At 42.4% G+C, this 16,135-nt stretch overlaps 1 protein-coding gene across 1 annotated transcript in view; it reads right to left on the reverse strand.

Annotated features, from left to right (window-relative positions):
- NTN3 (netrin 3) overlaps positions 1–16,135 on the reverse strand; it is a 113,822-nt gene that overhangs the window by 40,170 nt on the left and 57,517 nt on the right. The window lies entirely within an intron of this gene.

The raw sequence follows: 16,135 nt of genomic DNA on the forward strand, positions 1-16,135 counted from the left end.
CCATTATTTCTTACTTCCTAGAAAAATAAAGCATATCATCTCTTAGAATGATTCGAAATGATCTTCTCTTGGGTTGTATCCACACTGCTGATATTTCCAATGTTGAGTGTGATGTAACCGCAAGGAATCTTCAATAGACGAGGTGGCACATAAGTAGAACGAACAAACACATGAGGGTATCTCCCTCAAAATTAATGGGATGTAAGTTGTCAAAAGGGACGCGGTGGCTCAGAGGGTTAGGACACTGAGCATGTCGTTCTGAAGGTCGGCGGTTTGGCGGGTCGAATCCCGAGTGCCGCGTAACAGAGTGAGTGCCTGTTACTCGTCCCAGCTTCTGCCAACCTAGCAATTCGAAAGCACATGAAAAATGCAAGTAGAAAAATAGGGACCGCTACGGTGGGAAGGTAACAGCGTTCCATGCGCCTTTGGTGTCTAGTCATGCCGGCCACATGACCACGGAGACGTCCTCGGACAAGCGCTGGCTCTTCGGCTTTGAAACGGAGATGAGCACCGGCCCCTAGAGTTGGAAACGACTAGCACGCATGTGCGGGGGAACCTTTACCTTTACCTAAGTTGTCAAAATTAAAAACCCGTAGATTTTCATTGTTTTCGTCTACAATATGATTCTGTCAATTTGCATTTTTATCACATTCAGGCTTTTATTTTTACTTTTTAAAACTTCAACTGTTTTTACTCTGTGTGGATTTTGATATGTTCTCCAAAATGAATCATATCAAATTCTCACTCATTTGCATTGACCAAATTCTAAAAATCCAACAGTTCAGTATGGAGATGTTCAACTGTGCATGATTTGAGAGGAAAAAGGGGACTTTTAATAAAAAGAGGTGGCAGATCCATTGGTTCCCATGAACGTCAATCAACTCTGAAGCCCACCCATTCTCATGGGCCTGTTCTCTACTTGACATTTTCTTGTCAATCCAAACTCTTATTTAGAGATAAATCTATGAACTTTGGGAAGCTCTGATCAAAACTCCACAGGAACACAATTCCTTTTATCCTGACTCCGGATATGCCTAAATCTGGATCCAATCAGTTTGTTTTCAAACGTTTTGGGTGAATTGTTATTCTTGACTGATTTATTACTGGCAGCTTGCTAATTTTATTACTGATTCCTATTCTGTTTTAATGCTGGCCTTATCTGCTTTATCCAATAATTTCAACTGCTGAAAAGCCTTCAGCGTTTTACTCTCTTGTTTTTTTTTTTAAATACTATGCAAAAAACACTTATCTAAACATTCTATTATAAACCAGTACAGGAAATCATAGAAATATGGGGAATATGTACAGATCTTGGCTGAATTTATGAAAGATTCGACTTAATACACCTTTATTTATTACTTACCGGTATATTAAAATGACTAAAGGGCAGTCAATTTGATAAAAACATTTTTAAACTCTTCTCATTCAACTGTTTTAAAAACATTTCTTCAAAAGTCCATGTTTTCTCTAGCCAATCTGTTGTAGATGAAATCTCAAGGTTGGGGAAAATGGGATGAACTAACTTTTATTTTATGGAGTGAGTTCATGAAATGAGCGTTGGTACAGCAAGGTTTTTCAAACCCGGCGACGGGCATGCCAGCTCCCAGGTTATCCCAAGAAGCTTCATCAGTTCTGAAGTTCTGAAGTTTCTTGGGTGAGAAGTTCTGAAGTTCTGAAGTTTCTTGGGTGAGAAGTGAAACATCTTCAAGAAAAAAAACAAAGCCCAGATGCCTTTTGAAAAAAACACCTTTGAGAGAACCATGACTTGGATGACTGAGAGTCTCCATAGACATTCAGTTCCCAGGATTCCCCAGCCAGCCAGAGACATTGAGCCAATCCTTCCTACTCAGTCCTAATTAGAATGGAATGGAACGGAACGGAACAGAACGGAACGGAGCAGAACAGAACAATGAAATAGAATAGGGAATGGAATGGAATGGAAGAATAGAATAGAATAGAGTGGAATGGAATAGAATAGAATAGAATAGAATAGAATAGAATAGAATAGAATAGAATAGAATAGAATAGAATAGAATAGAATAGAATAGAATAGAATAGAATAGAATAGAATAGAAGAATGGAACGGAACAGAACAGAACAGAACAGAACAGAATAGAATAGAATAATGGAATGGAATGGAAGAATGGAATAGAATAGAGTGGAATGGAATAGAATAGAATAGAATAGAATAGAATAGAATAGAATAGAATAGAATAGAATAGAATAGAATAGAATAGAATAGAATAGAATAGAATAGAATAGAATAGAAGAATGGAACGGAACAGAACAGAACAGAACAGAACAGAATAGAATAGAATAATGGAATGGAATGGAAGAATAGAATAGAATAGAGTGGAATGGAATAGAATAGAATAGAATAGAATAGAATAGAATAGAATAGAATAGAATAGAATAGAATAGAATAGAATAGAATAGAATAGAATAGAATAGAATAGAATAGAATAGAATAGAATAGAATAGAATAGAATAATGGAATGGAATAGAATAGAAGAATGGAACGGAACAGAACAGAACAGAACAGAACAGAACAGAATAGAATAGAATAGAATAGAATAGAATAGAATAGAATAGAATAGAATAGAATAGAATATAGGAATGAAGAATAGAATAGAATAGAATAGAATAGAATAGAATAGAATAGAATAGAATAGAATAGAATAGAATAGAATAGAATAGAATAGAATAGAATAGAATAGAATAGGATAGGATAGAATAATGGAATGGAATAGAATAAAAGAATGGAACGGAACGGAACGGAACAGAACAGAACAGAACAGAACAGGATAGGATAGGATGGGATGGGATGGGATGGGATGGGATGGGATGGGATGGGATGGGATGGGATGGAATGGAATGGAATAGAATAGAAGAATGGAATGGAATGGAACGGAACGGAACGGAACGGAACAGAACAGAACAGAACAGAATAGAATAGAATAATGGAATGGAATGGAAGAATGGAATAGAATAGAATAGAATAGAATAGAATAGAATAGAATAGAATAGAATAGAATAGAATAGAATAGAATAGAATAGAATAGAATAGAATAGAATAGAATAGAATAGAATAGGATGGGATGGGATGGGATGGGATGGGATGGGATGGGATGGGATGGGATGGGATGGGATGGGATGGGATGGGATGGGATGGGATGGGATGGGATGGGATGGAATGGAATGGAATGGAATAGAATAACTTTGTCACTTTAAATGTACACTAATTGGCATACATTAAAATGAAATTTCTTTGCATACAGCTCTCAAAGGGTCACCACCTCTGATATACACCACATAAATATGACAAAAATACAGAATTATGCACACACACACACACACACACACACACACACACACACACCAAATTTCTCCCTGCTTCTCACGTCTGTGGTTTGGATTGCCACCATCTTGACTTTTTGACTGTATGCTACAGATACCTCTGAAGGTGGCAGGACTTTTCAGGAAAATCTTTTGCACTGGAAACGTCTGAACTGAGTGGAACCTGATTTCAGATATTTATTACTTCTAGCAAAAAAGAAAGAAAAGGTAAAAAGATTTCCCGGTCCAGTCACATCTGACTCTAGAGCACGGTGCTCATCTCTGATTTTTGGCCAAAGGAGCTAGTGTTGTCTGAAGACATTTCCGTGTGGCCAGTATGACTACATGCCGAGGTGCACAGAACGCTGTTGCCTTGCCACCAAAGTGGTACCTATTTATCTACTCGCATTTGCAGGAGCAGGAACTGGAGCTCACCACATTGCGTGACGAAACGTAACTTAAAACCAGGGGGAGAATAGACCATGTTTAATGGAGTATATAAGTTTGTAAGCATCTAAAACAGACTGAATTCTCGCCGGAAAGGAAAGCTCAATAAATTGCAATTAATGAGGTAATCCCTTCTAACAGAATTAAAAGCTTCTCTTAGAATTATTTCATATTAAAGTGGCTGTAGGTAAAACATCTCCACTTTGCTTTCATTGCTTAAAACCAGAAAGGAAAGCTCAATGAATTGCCATTAATGAGGTAATCCCTTCTAACAGAATTAAAAGCTTCTCTTAGAATTATTTCGTGTTAAAATGCTTGTAGGTAAGACATCTCCACTTGGCTTTCATTGCTTAAATTCCAAAGGGGGAAATGAAGAATGCTGAGTATATACGCATGGATACTAACACGCGTGGACAGCCATTTCCTAGCAATAACAATCTGGAAACAGTAATAATTCAAAACAAGCCGTTCCAATGGACTGATATTGAATGGGCATCCAGGGGCTATGTTAGCAATTAGCTTTATGAACTGATACATTTTTAGAAATGGAAAATGACCATGGAAAAATTCTGTAGTGGGAAAAATCCCTGAATTTTTTTTTCCCCGTCAGAGAAACTTATGCCAAACCCACATCCCTGTTACAAAGGCATGTCAACAAAGAGAGAGTCTTCCAGGATCTTGGTCCAGCACATGGGTAGGAGGGCAAAACATGTACAGGACCAACAGTGTTACTAAAATGCCACTCTGTTCTTCAAAGGATCTGGAGAGATAAGGCAGATCTTGTCTTTGGTCAAACCAAATGCCGATCTAATCTGGGCCCTTGTTTTTTAATTAATTAAGCGAGTGCAGCAGTCATAAAGCAAACGCTATCGTTGTTAAATGAATGCCGCAGTTGCTAGGCAAACTCATTGTCGACATTAGGTGTTTACTGGAAATAAATGATGATTTCTGGCAAAGAAAAAAAAAATCCATTGTAAATTGCGCTCGTGTGACTGTGGGACATTGCAAAAAAGTGTAAATGCAGGCCGATTGCCGAGTGCCCAGAATGTAATCACATATTGCAATTGGCTGTCTAGTTTTTGTTTTTTGTTTTTTTAAAAAAGAAGGACTAGGAGCGACAGGATAGCAGTCTTCCAATATCTCAGGGGTTGCCACACAGAAGAGGGGGGTCAAGCTACTGAACAACAACAAAAATACACTACAATCTGGTCAACTAGCGGTCAAAGTCAAAATGGATAAAGGTGAACGGAATTCACAGGGGGCTGGACTTGCGTCTCTTGTGGCAACGCGAGGATTCCAGACTGATAACACATTTAACCCTGCCTTCCAGCTCAGCCAGCTCAACCTACTCATCTTCTACACGGTGGTGTTCTTTGTCCTCACCTGTTGTGAACAGAGTTGTCCAGGAATGTGAATCACAGGACAGGGAATATAAAGCAGAGAAGCAGCTGAGGTCCTCTGCACACACACACACACACACACCCGCTTTCTTCTGTTGTTGTGCTTTGCTATTTTTTTCACCGAAAGCAACTGCTCCAGAGGCTGCAGGTTGCCAGCACTGCACTTAAATCATCCTGTTTTCCTTGCCAAAGGAGGTGCCGTGAACCATGAGCTGAGGACATTTTTGCTCCTCAAAGCTCAGCATCAGCAGTGACTTTGACAGCTCTCTCTGGATCCTTTGAGCATTTTATGGCTTTTCTTCAATTACGGAAATTAATCTCAAGATGTTCTTGCGCTGGCTTTTCGGCTACAGCCATTCGATTAAACCAAGGCTGAACATTTTAAAGCTCAGCTTTTGGTTTTGTTTTGGTTTTTTTACTACTTTATGCTTTAGTGACTAGCTGGGGGGAGAAATCATAATGATTAGGTTAGCTTTAATATAGTTTTCTCTTTCTAGACATCCTTGGGATATCACACACGTCTCCCACACAATGCGGCCTCTGCTTCAGGAAGGGAATATAAAAAGCTTGCAACAAGATTGCTCGAAGTGTCTCGAGTAGATAACACTTCTGACTTTGGCACAGAAAATGCATTAGATTAAGTCTGAAAGTCTATTTTTGGCATCAAGCGCAAAAGTAACAATTGAGCCTTGGTGCCTTTGTGCTGATACTTGAGATGGGGGCGGGGGGGGGGGGGAAAGGCTTGCTTTAGTTTACATCTCAATACAAACTTGCATTTTCAAAGCTATGCTGCAACTAAAAATGGCATCCTGCAAACTCTGGACTTTTCACAACAGCTTGCTGGTTCCAACTCTTTTCTCCAGGTAGTAGGAGGTAAAAGCCTGCACAAAGAGCAAGCTGATTTAGAAATGCGCAAAAATGTGTCTTACGTGAGAAAAGCATCTGCAAAACCTATATTCTCTCTCTCTTCATATATATATATATATATGTGTGTGTGTGTGTGTGTGTGTGTGTCTCCCCCTCTGTCTGTGTATAAATCTCCTCTGTCTTTCTATCTAATCTTTCATGTATCTATTTAGGTCTGTCTCTCTATATAAAATCTCTCTTATCTAGCACCATCATCTCTATCACCCATCTTTCTCTCTATATCATCTTTCATTTATCTCTATTTACATCTATTTTTCTCTCTCTCTCTGCCTCTGTATGTGTATATGTGTGTGTACATGTGTCTGTGTATCTGTCTGCCTATCTGAATGTCTTGTCTCTCACTCTCGTCTATCTATCTATCTATCTATCTATCTATCTATCTATCTATCTATCTATCTATCTATCTGTCTGTCTGTCTGCCTATCTATCTATCATCTGTCTATCTATCTATCTATCTATCTATCTATCTATCTATCTATCTATCTATCTATCTATCTATCTATCTATCTATCTATCTAAGGGATGCGGTGGCTCAGTGGGTTAAGACGTTGAGCTTGTCAATCAGAAGGTTGGCAGTTTGGCGGGTCGAATCCCGAGTGCCGTGTAGCAGAGTGAGCGCCTGTTACTCGTCCCAGCTTCTGCCAACCTAGCAGTTCGAAAGCACGTAAAAATGCAAGTAGAAAAATAGGGACCACTCCGGTGGGAAGGTAACAGCGTTCCGTGCGCCTTTGGCGTCTAGTCATGCTGGCCACATGACCACGGAGACGTCCTCGGACAAGTGCTGGCTCTTCGGCTTTGAAACAGAGATGAGCACCGGCCCCTAGAGTCGGAAACGACTAGCACGCACATGCGGGGGAACCTTTACCTTTATCTATCTATCTATCTATCTATCTATCTATCTATCTATCTATCTATCTATCTATCTATCTATCTATCTATCTATCTATCGCTATGTCTCTTTGTCTCTCATCTATCTATTTCATCTCATTCGTTTTTTGTAGCGAAAATAATTTGACAACCCTGGTCTTATTCTCGAGGCAGCTTCAAAGTTAATAGTTTTAGATAGAGAAGGTGGGGAAAGCGGTCCAAGACATCTGATGAGCTTCAGAATTGGGATTTGAATCAGGCTCTCCAACACTCCTGATCCAGCTTTTCAAAAACCGTCGCTGGGCACATTACAAGAAAGAAGCCAAAGTAAAACAAGGCAAAGCCATGAGAATCTTCTAAAAAGGGGCAAAATCTGAAGGACTCGTTCACAGAGGCTGTCTTGAGGAATCTTCCGGAATGTTCCTCTGTCTCTTACCATTCTGCTTCCAGGAACAATGAATCTTTATGTCCTGTCAGAATATTAGCAACAGCACCAAGCAGCTTTATTTATGGATTCCAGTGGCTTTGTTCTCTCTGTAACTCTGTGAAAACTGAAACAGGAAATGGCACCCTCAGCTCCTCATCTAAAGGAGTTGAGCTGCCAATAAATTTAAACCGATATATATTATAGAGCACAATTCTGGAGATCTCCCTGGAAAGAGATGATGGACTTTGTCCTGCTCTGATGGGCCTATTTCTCCTCTTCAAAGAGATGCATCTGATGAGCCATCACCAGCCCTTCCAGGACAATAAGTCTGTGGTTAGGCCATCCACCAGAGTGTATTGCTTCTTAATGGAGATGCTTTGTCACTAATGCTCTACAATTATGGGCTCAGAATATCTCAGAACAGGACTTGCCTCAACAGTCTCCAAGCTGGTGTTGCAGCTCTACAAATTAGAGAGAGGGAAACAGAACATAATTCGACAGAGGAAGGGAGGGAAACGTCCCTCTTGGTGTTTACTGGGAAAGGAAGACGGCTGAAAGACTGCCAGGGGGTTTATGGGATGGGGGGGAAGAGAAGAGTGGGTGGGAATTGACCTAGACTTCACTTCAGACACTCTTGCGCAAACAGCCTCCGAGTCTTCCTGAATGAATCCCCGGCTCTGCCTTGGCACCTCACCGCTTTAGACCGCAAATCAGCACTTTGGGTGTACCTGTGTGGCATAGGATAAGTGGGGATTTTTTTTCAAGGAAGGCATTTAAATCCCCAGCAAAGAACATAAGCTGAATAACAAGAGCTTCAATTTCCACCATGACGGGCGATGGCCAAGTTTGGAGCAATTTGGAGAAAATTAAATAGATGACTTGGGGAGGAAGGCTTGACAAAGATCAGCTGACTCTTCCCGCCAGCTGTCGTGTACCAGATTTCACTACTTGTGTTCTAAACCAGGGCTCTCCAGACTTGGCCATTTTAAGACTTGTTGGACTTCAACCCTCAGAATTCCAGAATGCTGGCCGGATAATTTAAGTCCACAAGTCCTTAAAGTTGCCAAGTTTGGAGACCCCTGTTCTATACAACCGAATTTCCTCGTAACCAGAGATGGCCTTGGCTTGAACCTTGACAGTGTCTCTGCACAAAACTCCAGCATAAAACTGAGGGAAGGGAAGACCCACAAAGCATGCAAGCTTTGGGAGGGCCTGCTTCAGAATGGATACATCTCAAAGAGGTGCCTGTGTGCCCAAGTGTGTGTTCGTGTGTGCAGGCCTACCAAGAGACCGGGAGAATTTCACAGCCGCTGTGGTTCCAAGCAGATCCTTTTCTAGCCCCAGAAGAGGAAATGACTCAGGCTTGTTTTTCCTTTTTAATTTTTTTATTTTTTTTTGGAGAAACCGCAGGCTGACAAGTTCATTGCCTGCCTGCCTGCCTGCCTGCCTGCCTGCCTGCCTGCCTGCCTGCCACTCTTCTCTGGGCTGCATTTTTTTGGGGTGTGTGTGTGTGTGTGTTATATTACTCATCCCCAGATGCTCTCCAGGAAAGTGTGTGGAGTAAGGAAGAGAAATCAAGGCAACCCTCCAGCAAGAGTGGCCGTAGATTGTGGAAGGGGGTTTCCTGTCACTTCCCTGCTGTGTGGAGGACCTGGGAGATGAAGGAAATGGAGAGGAAAAGCTGTCATGAAGAAGCTATGGGGTGGCAGTTACACCAGATCATCATCAATCATCATCATCATCATCATCATCATCATCTGAAGAATGGTTGAAGGAATTGGGTCTGTCTAGTTTAATGAAGAGAAGGACGAGGGGGGGACACAATAGCAGCATTCCAATATCTCAGGGGCTGCCCCAAAGAAGAGGGAGTCAAGCTATTCTCCAAAGCACCCAGAGGCAGGACAAGAAGCAACAGATGGAAACTAATTAAGGAGAGAAGCAACCTGGAACTAAGGAGAAACTTCCTGACAGTTAGAACAACTAACCAGTGGAACAACCTGCCTCCAGAAGTTGTGGATGCTCCAACATTGGAAGTTTTTAAGGAGAGACTGGGCAGCCGTTTGTCTGAAATGGTATAGGGTTACCTGCCTGAGCAGGGGGTTGGACTAGATGACCTCCAAGGTCCCTTCCAACTCTCTTATTCTGTTATTCTGTCGTCACCACCACCACCACCACCACCATCATCTATCAAGCAGAGAAGAGAACCTGAAGATGACATACAAATCTATCACGACCTCCATCTGGCGGGTGTGTTTATCGGTTAACCTATGATTTGTTCAATAAACCATAATTCCTTATTTTTAAATTCCTCCTTTCCCCCAAAAAAAACTTTTTTTTATTATAGGGGTATCATTGCTTTCTTTTGTTAGAGGAAGAGATAACTTTGTAATTATAAAGGTAAAGGTAAAGGTTCCCCCGCACATGCGTGCTAGTCGTTTCCGACTCTAGGGGCCGGTGCTCATCTCCGTTTCAAAGCCGAAGAGCCAGCGCTTGTCCGAGGATGTCTCCGTGGTCATGTGACCGGCATGACTAGACGCCAAAGGCGCACGGAACGCTGTTACCTTCCCACCGGAGTGGTCCCTATTTTTCTACTTGCATTTTGATGTGCTTTCGAACTGCTAGGTTGGCAGAAGCTGGGACGAGTAACAGGTGCTCACTCTGTTACGCGGCACTCGGGATTCGACCCGCCAAACTGCCGACTTTCTGATAGACAAGCTCAGTGTCCTAACCCACTGAGCCACCGCGTCCCTTTTGTAATTGTACTTATACTTTTTTTAAGAGAAAATCGAAAACGTCTTTTTTCTTCCTTCCTTCTTTCTTCCTTTCTGCACTTTTGTCCTTTTTCCTTCCTTTCTGTCTCTCCTTTCTCCTTTTTCTTTTTATTAGCGCGTGGTACTTTTTATGCTCTTTGTAAAACTTTCAATACTTTAAAAAAAACCAACAAATCCTAATTTTTATATGCAGTCTTTTTAGGGTGGCATGAAATTCTGTAACCGGCTACAAATCTTTGGCTATCGATGGTATAAAAATGGTATTCATGTGTAATAAAAAATAATAATGATGAAAACGTAGGCCAAAACGGTGTGATTGAAACTTGGTTATTTGGCTGCCAGTTTCCAGCGGCGTGATCTTGGGACATTAGGGGCACAACAGATGTGCAGCTTGGAGAATTCATGGATGGTCGGTTGTCCTCCTTAAGGCATAGAGTCATGTTTGTTGTAAAGTTCAACCCTTGGATACATGCTTCTTCATTCTGGGTATGTTACAAGGCTTGGTCCCATACCTCATTATTGGTGGAAGAAGAACAGAGAGATGACTAGGCTATGGTCTATTAGACTACCAACTTCCTCATCATTCATTATGGACGGTGCAGATGTTGCAGGGGTAGGCAACCTTGGCTCTTTTATGACTCGTGAACTTCAACTCCCAGAATTCCTGAGCCAGCATGGCTCAGCTTGGAAACCTCTCCTTTTCCCCTCAGCATGGCTGGCTCAGGAATTCTGGGAGTTGAAGTCCAGGAGTCATAAAAGAACCAAGGTTGCTTACCCCTGAGATAGTGAATGTCCAACATGGAGCACCACCCATCCTCAATGCATGTTACAAGGCTTGGTTCCAGACCTTATAGTTGGTGGAAGAAGAACAGAGAAGTCACTAGGCTATGATCTATTAGACTATCAACATCCTCATCATTCATTATGGATGTGCTGATAGTGAATGTCCAATATGGAACACCATCCATCCTCAATGCATGTTACAAGGCTTGATTCAAGAACTTATAGTTGGTGGAAGATGAGAAGATAGATCATTAAGCTATGATCTACCAGACTATCAATATTCTCATCACTCATTATGGATGGTGCAGATACTGAATGTCCAATGTGGAGCAGCACCATCCTCAGTGCTGGCTTGCTTCCAAGATCTTAATGTTGGTAGGAAAGGAGCAGATAGATCCCTAGGCTGTGATCTACTAGATTATTGACATCCTCAACACTCATCATGGATAATGTAGTTAATGAAAGGGCCACATGACTCACCACTATCCTGTGTGCCACTGTCCACACCCAATGCTGGAATTATCTTCCATTCCTGTCATTACCTCTCACGTTCTCCCTAGCTTAAAAGAGAGGCCTGCTTGAAAAGGCAGCGAGGTGTGGCCAGGACAAAACCTACATTTGGGTTTTGTTTCCTTGCCTTTCAAAACTAATTCATCTCAACCACAGTTTGAATGATTGCTCGCCATTCAGGCATTGTCTCCTCCTGTCCAATTAAAATTGTTCAATTAGGAGCAAATATGGATGGGTTCCAGATGCTATATAAGTAAGACATTCAGAAAATAGAAGAAAGTGATGGGAGGGGGAGGATTTAGGGCCTGAAGATGGCATATTAATAGCTCAGATGGTTGCATATAGGACAGGGGTAGGCAACCTCGGCTCTTTTATGACTTGTGAACTTCAACTCCCAGAATTCCTGGCTGGATGGGGCAGGGTTAGGCAACCTTGGCTCTTTTATGACTCGTGGACTTCAACTCCCAGAATTCCTGAGCCAGCATGGCTCACCTTGGAAACTCTCCCTTTCCCCTCAGCATGGCTGGCTCAGGAATTCTGGGAGTTGAAGTCCACGAGTCATAAAAGAGCCAAGGTTGCCTACTCCTGGTATAGGAGAAGGAATGGCAGAACCTGAGGGCAGAGTTAAAAGAGGTATTAGCCTAGAATCCCACCATAGCCAGAAGTAGACAAAGCCCAACCTCCCTTGAATTCTTATTTAACTCCAAGCAGGCGCTAACCTTTAGTTGAGAAGATTCCTGGGCCTAGGCTGCTTAGCAACAGTTTGGTTTATGTGTGGGCCTGCTCTTTCATGCCTGACATTGTGAGGTGACTAGTGGGAGCTCCTTACTGACTCGCTTCCTTATCTGTGGGCTGGCCAAATGGTTCCATGGATGTGTCACTTCCCTTCACTTTGGTGCGTCTCCAAATTTCTTGTCCTCCACAAGCCACGTCTGTTTTCTCGGTGCCAAGGATGTGGCTAACATATTTCCCCCACCTTCCCAGTGGTATCTTTGGGCTGGAAACCAAGCTTCTCAAGATGACTTCAGTTCTGTGTCGCAATCCTTCCCAGATGGATTTTCGGGAAACAGGGACTGCCATGGCGAGGCAACAAAAGTCAACATGCGCTTGAGCAGAGAGCATGAACTTTTCAGGTTGAGATGAAATAAGAGGGAAAAGGGGCACAGGTACGATGGTGAAGCCCTGCCAGTTCACTGCCTGGCTGATTAACAAGAATTATGTCTCCATTAACTAATCATCTAGGTGAAAGGGACGTTTGCTTCCCTCTGTCTGGATTTTACACAATGCTTGTTAGAATTGGAACATTTTTCTGTGTGGCGCACATTTTGTCCTTTCCCTTGGGGATAGATTGTGGTTTTATTTTTCTAGGCCATTCACGGAGAATGAAGAAAGGACCATCCAAAACACTCAGAAAGAGGCCTGTCTTCAAAACGGAAACACCAAGTTCTTACTGGCTTGTAGGACACCCAGCGATGAAGCGCTGTGAACTGCCAGAGAATTTATTTTCCTGGGCCAAAACATTTGCAGTTTCTGGGGGAAAAACAACAACAAACCAAAAAAAAAAAACCAGCTTTGCCCTGTAAACCTCATCTGCCTTTGCTCTATCAAATACCTAACAAGGGTCAGTGCTTAGAAATGAAAAGCAATAGTGATGATGATTAAAGAAAAAAAAACATCTGTAGGCCTGAAATGACTGTATTCTGTATGCATTGGATTATTGGAAACCTTCCATTTGATCAGAGGTGACTTTGAAATAAAAAGAGTAAGGAAGACAAAGTTCTGGGGTGGTGAATCTGTATAGATGTGTTACAGGTGCAGATTGAAGGAAGAGGGATGATCACCTTATACAGTAGATGCCCACCCTTGACATGGCCATAGAGGCAAGGAAACAGAGAAAAAGCATCCCAAGTCACCGCTATGATACTTTAACGGGGATGAATCAGACTCTCCCAGATGGAGAATTACAATTAGCCTTGAGTCAAAGCTCAAGAGACCCCAGCGTGATTTGGATCAGAGAAGTGTCACCTACTCTGTCTTCCAACTTTCCAGACCAAAGGATAGACAGAATAACAGAGTTGGAAGGGACCTCAAAAGTCTTCTAATCCATCCCTCTTGTCCAAGCAGGAGACCCTACACCATTTCAGACAAACGGTTGTCTAGTCTCTTCTTAAAAACCTCCAGTGTTGGAGCATTCACCACTTCTGGAGGCAGGTCGTTCCACTGGTTAGTCGTTCTAACTGTCAGGAAGTTTCTCCTTAATTCCAGGTTGCTTCTCTCTTTGATCAGTTTCCATCCATTGTTTCTCATCCTGCCTTCTGGTGCTTTGGAGAATAACGTGACCCCCTCTTCTTTATGGCAGCCCCTCAAATACTGGAACATTGCTCTCATGTCTCCCCTACTTCTTCTTTTCTTTAGAGTGGCCAAACCCAAGTCCCATAGCCATTCTTCGTATGTTTTAATCTCCTAGTTGCTCTTCTCTGAATTTTTTCCAAACTCTCAACATCTTTTTCGTGATATGGTGACCAAAATTGGCTAGATGGGTCTTTACCCACCAACGGTGCCACGCAGAATTGAGACCACACCAGTCTTTACCTGGGAGCAAGACTCTGACTGGTTCTCCACTTATTTCTTCAATCCTAGTTGGCAGGCTGCCGTCTTATGTCATTTCAAACGAGGATGGCTCCCTCAAGTCTTGGTGCCAACGCTCTCTTTTGACCTACAAAGCAAGAGCATGTTGTCCTCCTGCAGATGTTGGCAGAGCCAGATGGCTCTGCTCGTAAGGAGTAGCTCGCACAGCACTTTTCAAGACAATCCCGAGGGGAAGGATGGGAAGTCAGAATGAAGGAAAGCCCCAAACTGGAGACTCACAAGTAAAATCTGAGACTACATCCAGCAAATTGCATTTACATATTTATTAGATGTTTATCCTGCCTTTATTACTTTATAATTAACTCAAGGCAGCAAAGACTCATAATACTCCTTCCTCCTCCTTTTCCCCACAACAACAACCCTGTGAGGTGGGCTGGACTGAGAAAGACTGGCCCAAAGTCACCTCGTCAGCTTTCATGCCTAAAGTGTGGCTAGAACTCACCAACTCCTGGGGATGGGCCCAAAGTCACTCAGTTGTCTTTCGTGCCTAAGGCGGGACCAGAACTCACAATCTCTTGGTGATTGGCCCAAAGTCACCCAGTCAGTTTTCATGCCTAAAGTGGGACTAGAACTCACAGTCTCCTGGTGATTGACCCAAAGTCACCCAGCTGGCTTTCATGCCTAAGGTGGGACTAGAACTCACCATCTCCTGGTGATTGGCCCAAAGTCACCCAGCTAGTTTTCATGGCTAAAGTGGGACTAGAACTCACGGTCTCCTGGTGATTGACCCAAAGTCACCCAGCTGGCTTTCATGCCTAAGGTGGGACTAGAACTCACCATCTCCTGGTGATTGGCCCAAAGTCACTCAGTTGTCTTTCGTGCCTAAGGCAGGACCAGAACTCACAACCTCTTGGTGATTGGCCCAAAGTCACCCAGTCAGCTTTCATGCCTAAAGTGGGACTAGAACTCACTGTCTCCTAGTTTCTAGGTTAGCACCTTCACCACTACACCAAATTGGTCATTATTTAATTCCAGGGTCTTTGGGAGCTGGGATGTTAGTTAAGCCCATAGGTGTGGCTTGTATTGTGAGTCTTGTTGTGGTGTCTCAGTTATTGTGTTTTGATGATTTTTAACTCTGCTTTGTATTTTGTTGAATATATCCATTTATCTATTTGTAGTTAGCTATCCCCAGTAATGTACATCAGATAAGCAGCCGTATTAGTTCTCTAAATAAATAAACAAGCGTAATTTTGATTTAATAGTTCAGTGTCGAGACCGCCTGACTCCACCACAACTCTGGGCGGCTTACAATTAAAAAATAATTAAAAAGAAAACAGATATATCAAAGAAAAGGGAAGACAAACCACAAAGTGCGCAGCAATTATTTTATGCTGATGGAGGAATCTATGCAAAGTAAAAACAAAAATAGATCTCGTTTTTTTTTGTCTTTTGATTCTAAACTCAGGTACATAATTTGCACCTTGATTGCACTGGAAAGGAACAGATACACACAAAGACACACATGGATTAAAGCTCCTCTATGCCAAGCTATGTCTAACGCTACGTAGGAGGCTGCACACAACCCAGGGAACCAGCTTCAAGCCCCATTCATGGTAGACCAATGTGCATATTAGCTTCTATAGTTTTTGTAGAACTCAAAAGTTGAACTCAGCCTAACTTACTTTAGGCTGCCCTGAATAGCCGAAGGAAGGCAGTTTCTTGGCCGTTGAAATTATAGCCACCAGTGTCCCGTAAGAACAAGTTACAAAATAAACCGGAGCATTGCAAAAACAGTTGCAAATAGATCAGCTTACTCAAAAAAACTTAAGGTAAAGTAAATGTAAAGGTTCCCCCGCACATGCGTGCTAGTCGTTTCCAGCTCTAGGGGCTGGTGCTCATCTCCGTTTCAAAGCCGAAGAGCCGGCGCTTGTCCGAGGACGTCTCTGTGGTCATGTGGCCGGCATGACTAGACACCAAAGGCGCACGGAACGCTGTTACCTTCCCACCGTAGTGGTCCCTATTTTTCTACTTGCATTTTTTACGTGCTTTCGAACTGCTAGGTTGGCAGAAGCTGGGAC

Source organism: Vipera berus (genome assembly GCF_964194415.1).
Source record: "Vipera berus genome assembly, chromosome: 13".
Classification (NCBI taxonomy): domain Eukaryota; kingdom Metazoa; phylum Chordata; class Lepidosauria; order Squamata; family Viperidae; genus Vipera; species Vipera berus.